Source organism: Acartia tonsa, chromosome 10 (assembly GCF_053477335.1).
Source record: "Acartia tonsa isolate MP-2025a chromosome 10, ASM5347733v1, whole genome shotgun sequence".
NCBI classification, from domain to species: Eukaryota; Metazoa; Arthropoda; class Copepoda; order Calanoida; family Acartiidae; genus Acartia; species Acartia tonsa.
In genome coordinates, this window is record NC_137269.1 from 30,225,093 (window position 1) to 30,232,917 (window position 7,825).

A 7,825-nucleotide genomic window follows, 5' to 3' on the forward strand; every position below is an offset into this window, starting at 1 on the left:
CATTAATATGGCAGGATTATCCTGCACTTTTTCTTTTTGGATGATTAAGAAGAATGTATATCTTCTATATTTGTTAATCTAAGAAATTAAAGTATAAATATTGTATTTTTATATGACCTAATTAGAAAGAAAAAGTTGTTTTATACATCCAAATATTTTACATTTCGAGTTGTTTACTACACGTTTCAATATGCGTAGCACCTCTATGTTTAGTTTTAGTCTTAACTTTTTTTTGTAATTTTAAAAAATGGTATACACCAAATTAATATCTTTTAAAAGGGGAGGATTAATATTTCGTTAACTTGAACTCTTTGGGACTCAGTGACGCTTCGGGTACAAGTACTCTCCACGTCACCTAGAACATGATCTGCGTTTGAATTGCACTGTAACACGCTCAATCGACCAGATAGACAACAAATTCTTTGATTGCACGATCTTCGTCCTAACTGTACAAGGTAATCAGTTGTGCCTATTTTGGGCCAAGGCATTCCAAGGCTATCTATTTATGTCGCACTCATGACATAGCAGCAGTAGGAACCATTTTCAACGTCTTAAGTTATGACGAGGTGTCGGGCCAAGATTCGTACCTATCACCATCGAGCGGATGGTCAAAGTGTTACGCCACAGTCGTGGGTTATTTTATTAATTTGAAAAGAAGATAAAAATGCAAAAAAGATTCCGTAAATTCGTATTATGAATAGTTTCAAATAGACATAAAAAACGAATTTAAAATGAAACGTTAATACTATGGAATTACATTTTTTGTAGCAGCGCTTTCTAATACAAATATCTATCCTTGTTAATTTTACTTGAATTGAGTGAAAGGTATCAAGTTGCAACCCCTTCAACTTTTTCAAGTGTTTACACAATGTAAATGAAAGTTTAGTTTTCAGGATCTCTGTTTGTGTGTACCGAAGGATCTTGTTTACTGCTAAACCGATTTGGTGCTCAATGTAGCTTCCCATAGGTCCTAGGGAGATTTATCTATAATACAAAGTAGAATGATGTTCGTCCGTCTGTCCGTCCGTCTGAAGTTTAAGATCTCAGTAACCACTGAATCGATCGGATTCTACTTTTCAGGGTATATACATATTGGTCCTGTGGTGGTTTTAAGCTATTTTCTTGGGGGGTGGGACATCCCCAACCCCCCCAAAAAACAAAAAAATCCCCCCCCCCATTTTTTTTTGAATTTGATACTGTTCCAGTCCAGGGCAGTTCCAATTTTTTTTCCCCAAATATTTTGAAATTGATACTGGGGCAGCTCCAATTTTTTACAGCTGCTAGTAACTATATAAAGGGGGGGGGGAAGGGGGATTTTACTTTTTCTTTTTGAAACTAAAATAAAAATTAGAGGCGTTGACCCCCCCCCCCCCCTAGAGGCCACTATGAGCGTAGCTGCTAGTAAAATATAAAAGTAACTAAAAACAAAGGTTTCGAAATAAAGGGGGTAAAGAGAACAAAGAATGACTTTGCCTCTATTTTAATCAGAAAATGAAACAATTTGTTTTCATTTCATTTCCATTATTGTTTTGAGCTTTTCTTTTGTAAATTTTTTATTGTTATTTTTTTCTAGAATGAAATATTTGAGTCATAATAGAAAATTCTATTTTAACTAAGCTCGTCTGTCAATTAAATTTGTTTTTCTTTATTTTGCTTATTCATTGTCTAGATATGAAAAACAAGTAACTTTGGAGGATATACATTTTTTAGTCAAAAAAAAGTTTATACGTTGAGCAAGATCTTTCATATAGGCAATTTTCATTCTAACCTTAGCAGATAACCAATCCTTTAACTTCAATCATGAGTTCACTTACATCTGACATAGCAGCTGTAGGTACAATTTTTAGGTATGATTGTCAGATTTGAACCCGTCACCCCCATAATGTCAAGCTGATTTACAAAGCTCCTCAAAAAGAGCCTAATAATCATTCCAAAAATATAGTTTAATTCTTATTGCAAAAAAGCTAAAAAAAATCCTCCTTTTTATTTGAAATGTGAAACGAGTTTTAGAAGTCACTGTCTGTCTGTCTGTCAGTATAACTTCATTTGTTAAGGGATAATACATTTTTTAATTATATTCTTTGAATAAATTGTTTGAATCCAAACTAACAAATATCTTCACTTTAATTTTATAAGAATTTCTATGTTTAATAATCTGTATGGTTTTCCATAAATAATTAGTTTTAATCTTAGAAAACTAGATGGGTTGTTATTAGTGCACTCAAAAACTTGGACATATCTCAAACAATTTATGTTACAACCTTGCACCAAAATTGAGAATGGGTGTAAGGGGGATCGGAGTGGCAGGCATCAACTTGATACCTTTTTTTTTTTAGGGGGTTGTAATGGGGTGATGTCATTGAAGCCATTGGGGCTTATATCATAACCCCATAATTTTACATTGGGGATGCATCTTCTTTACATCCTTTTAAGTATTCCTAATAGTAGGAAACCCTACTCCATATTGTTCTCCATTAAATCTCCTTCAGAAACTTTTCTTTTGGGAACCTTCACTGCTAAATAGGGTACACACCAATAAATATGAGGTTTGTGAAAGCAAAATTTGCAACTATTAAGTATTCCTAATAGTAGGAAACCCTACTCCATATTGTTTTCCATTAAATCTCCTTCAGAAACTTTTCTTTTGGGAACCTTCACTGCTAAATAGGGTACACACCAATAAATATGAGGTTTGTGAAAGCAAAATTTGCAACTATTATGCAAATGAGGATCAAAATGAATTTAATTTAACATAACCTAATGAAAGCGTAAATAAATTTATTCAAATATTTCTGTGCTGTCTCTTAATTGAATATCAAGTGTCTTTTCTAAAATCTTGCACATCTCACTCTTACTTTTGTGGAAATACAAAAGTATTTTTACAATCAAAACTAAATTTTTCTTTGAAGTTTCATATGTAAAACTATAGACCTCTATGTTGGGAATTTTTAAATATTTGAAACCCTTTAAAAATATAATTTGTCTGTTTGTGCCAAAAGAGCAAACCAAAACTGTTCAAGCAATTTGGTTTTTCTGCTCTGAAACTCTGTTAGTGGTTGTTGGTTATAAAAAAAACACTGAAAATATTACATTTTTAAAGAATTGTTTAATATGAATTTCTATATCAATTTACTGCCAATTATATTTTTTTGTAATTAATCTGTATTTTTTTGCTATGCTTTAATCGCCAAAATTGTCCTTTTTGTGTTATATTACAAAGCTTTACATAATTTTAGCTATCTTAATTTTCTAGCAGTTATGTATGACTATATTTTTAAGATCTTGATTTAACGGAGCGTTTGCGATTTCTACTTACTATATAGCATGTACTACGTGGAAAAAATAAGAGTCATTTTTAAAGATGCATAGCATTTCTACAAAACCCATGTCCCTTTTTTCATGGCGAATATTTAGAAAAGATTTTATAACAAACATGGAAAAAGAAAAAACTTTTGATTTGTAACGCAAGTGCTTAATGATTTAATATTTCGTCCATCAAAGTCACTGAAAAAAAAGATATTATCAGCATCTACGAAAGACAGAGATCTTTTACTTAACAATGAGATTTCTTTAACTTTAACTAAACCTAAGTTTTAAGAATTTTATAAAAAAAATAGACCATTAGCTGATATAGTTTTTTTTTGTAATATTGAATTAATGTAATAAGTGGTTTAAAACTACTCAAGCAAGATTTTGGGTTATGAAAGTTTGGATTTTTTATTCTTGAATTCTCATGATTTTGATCCCTAAATTTTTTTTCCAAAATCTCAGATAACTCTCTGGCTTCATAGAAAGTTAAATTTAAAGATAATCTTACATTGTTTAAAATTTTAACATTTACGGTGTTTTCCATACAGCTTAGCTTCTCTCATCTTTCTGTTAATAAATAAAACTAAACATATATTTTTAATGTTAAGAGGCGTGATAGAATTTTTTAAACATTGCTCTACCCTATATACAAAAAAACTCTCCCAAATCTTTCAAATCTTATCATAATAAAATAAGTCTTTTTATGCATACATATTATGAGCCAGGCTGCTGCCCATGGCACTCTAACGCCAGGTCCAACAACTAAGGTGAGTCATATCTCTTATTTTCTGTCCAAGTATTAGGTTAAGTGACACCCTACAGACAACCAACTCTTTGATGGCATAAACTTTTTTCTGGAAGTCCCAACTGCGAATGTTAATGAGTTACGCCTGTTTTGGGCCAAGGCATCCATCCCCCAAACCTGACATAGCAGCTGAAGGAACCATTTTAACATCTTTAGTTTTGACGCGGAGTTATGCCAAGATTCGAACCTATCTCCTCAACGACGACAAGCGGATACGCTGCGTGTTAATCCAGGGTCGCGGGTTGTCTTCTAAGATTTGGTTTACTGGTGAATAGTTCGTTTTGCCTTATCTTTGTTAAAGTATACTTGTCTAAGTATGAATAATTTGATTCTTTACAACTTAACTTAAAAACAATTTATCAAAAAGTGTATCAATGTCTTTGTTTTAGTCAAGCTGCTTCGAATAAGATTATTAAACAAAATTTAAATATTTATTACACGTACACGCACGCAGGGTTCTAAATGGATAAGACAATCGTTGATTAATTGATATATATCTCCAATGATGATGCACAATATTACACCTTATGTAGATTACAATAAATGATTAAAACGTTTGGACACTCAACATTATATTGAACCAACCAATCAAAAGTCTTTAAGCCAACGAATAAGAAAATGTTATCATAAAACTTTGGGAACAAATATAATAAACAGCCAATGTCTTCTCCCTCCTGTGATAGACATATAGGACAATAGACTATAAATTAATAAATCCTCCCCATTTCTGATATGTATTGTACATATATTGTGTATTTTTAAGCTGGAAAATATTGAAAATAACAAGAATGATAACAATTATAAAAGCGAAGCTCTTAAATCTTTTAGTTTGTCAGAATCTTATTAATTTATAAGTCGAAACAAAATTATATATAAACTTGTTGCAATATTACGTATCGCAAGTTTTCAATGATGAAACTATATAGCAAACCAGCGTAAAAAATGTTTTTTTTTTGTTTTTTTTTGGGGATTATAGGTGTCCCACCCCGAACAAAATACCCTAAAACTACCACAGGAAAAGTAGGTATATTTCCTAAAGTGTAGAATCCAATCGGTTCAGTGGTTACCAAGATTTTAAGGGACAGACAGACAGACGGACGGACAGACAGAATGACAGACAGACGGACAGACAGACAGACAGACGGACAGACAGATGGACAGACAGACGGACAGACAGACGGACAGACAGACGGACAGACAGACAGACGGACAGACAGACGGACAGACAGACGGACAGAGGGACGAGCAGACATCAGGCTACTTCGTATTATAGATATTAAATGAGATACAAAGGAAAACAGATGGTTAGCAAGATAAGAGGGAAAGAAGAGGAGGGATTTAACGACAGAAGGACACGATCACTAATAGAGGAGCATCGCTTTTAAGTTGATCTTAATATCTACCTAGCCATTAAATTAAGTAATGACAGGTCCTGAGATTTTCTGCAAGGATTATGTTCCCAGTTTCTTGCCATGCAGTGAAGCGTACCTTCTCTAAAGTTCACCTTCGTTACACCCAAAGCATGAAAATTAATGCTATAACCTTTATTCTCTTGTTTTTGTCAATAAATCTAGATCAATACTATAGATTTTTTCAAGAGAGCTCGGAGTGTTTCAAGCCCTGTTAGAGTATCTTAAATAGTTGTATAACCATTAGATATATGTATACCCTGAAAAGTAGGACCTAATTGGTACAGCGACTTCAACGCTGATTTGGTAGGAGTCAAGGAGTTGTATTTAACAATTTATATTGACAATTTAATGTTCTTTTATTTCAAGAATTGCTATGCTACGTTTTGACATAATTGTCCTTGTTAAATGCAAAGTCAGCCAAGCATATTTTCATTTGTCGTTGCCAGAAGGACAAAATTTTACAAAAATTATAAATTGGATTTTATTTTTAGTGATATTTTATTTAGAGAAAGAGATGGGTATTTTATACAAGAACTGATATGTCCATAAGAAGCGCAGCAATAACAACCCAACAAGAGTTTAAAGGTTGCGTTGGGTCTTATATACATCACTTGTAACTTAAACTATTGATTTTATGTTTAAACTGATCAGATAATTCATTTTTTTTTACCTGAAGATCTAACTACGAAACCCAAAGACGCGTCAACTAAAACCTCAACAAAGCCAAGGATGACAACATCTATAAAAGATCCAAACAAATAGAAACACAGAGTAACTGCACTCAATTTTAAAAGAAAAAGAATATTATTTTTGATTCCGATATCAAATGACTCAAGATTTATTACGAAGTACTATGATTTTAGACAGTTGTAGAGATGCTTTGCGTATTCCTAATCATAACAGGAATCACAATTTCAAACCTCTTGGAAAAGGACAATTACCGTAAAATTGATGTCAAAATATCTATTAAAAACATTAGAATTGATAAAAGCACTTTGTTGTAAAGATTTTGAAATTGTACCGAACTGTTTCAGGAATCCCCATACAAGTTTGATATAGAACTGACTATCATATATGAGCTAATCTTATCTTTTATTATCCTTACTAAAATTTAAATGCAATGTAAATATTTTTGAAGCCATCTAAATCAGATTTTAAAAAGACGGTAAAAATATTTGAAGGTGTCTTTAAACAATTTTATGACTACACACTTTTTTTGAGAGCGAAGCTTTTCTATAATTTGGGTCCGTGTGTCCGTCTTTTAAATAATTTATGCATTTTAAAATTGTCATATCGTTTTCTTACTTCGGGTGATAATTCCTGTAAAAGTTAGGTACGTTCATAGAGAACATGTAGATTTTTAACTTCATTGACAGCACTTTTTTATATAACTAGCGGCTACGCCCCTAGAGGCCTCTAGTGGCACTTTAAATGTTTTTGTTTGTTAAAGTTAATTTTTTATGTACGATACCACCTTATTTGACGTTGAAGTCTCCCCTAAATTTAAAATTTTTTGATTTTTTTGTCATTTCTCTTGGGAGGGTGGTGGTACCCTCCCCCAAAATAGTTATAAACCTTCCCGGGACTTATGAGAAGCTACCCTGTTAAGGAGAACCCGATAGGTTCAGCGGTTAGCGAGATCCTTCGGTACAGACACACAGACAGACAGACAAACATCCTGTTACTTTAGTATAAGGATATAATTATCTTACTCAATTTGATTTCAGAGCTTCGCTTTTATGGATATTGTCATCCTTGTTTTATAGGACAGATAGGCTGAGTCATTTTGTTTGTCCTTTAAAAGCAAAAATTTTAAAAATAGAAATAATGTCATAGATTGATATACAATGTTGATATGATAGGATAGTTTACTATTTATTAAAATATAAAGAGCAAGGGCATATACCAGATTTTGGATGTGGGAAAGAAAGGGATAAACACGGCAAAAAAAATCCACCAACCAAAATGAATTAGGCGATAGAAGGATTTAGTGGAAAAATTTCCTTTCGTCCCCCAATATTGTAAAATTAGGGTTGTGATGGGGGGGGGGGGCATCACAATCCTCACATAAATTGGTCAGAGTGTGTATTATATTTCCCTACCCCCCCCCCCCCCCCTACTTTACTATGTATGAGAGTGAATTTAAATCACCTGACACATAAAAATTTATTATTTATGATGTTTTCTTCTCACTTTTATTATTATGGGGATATTTTAAGAATTTAAGCAATGGATACAAAAAGTATGTGGATACATTGACAGGGGAAAATTTGTCGTTAAGTTAGGTTATTAATATAGT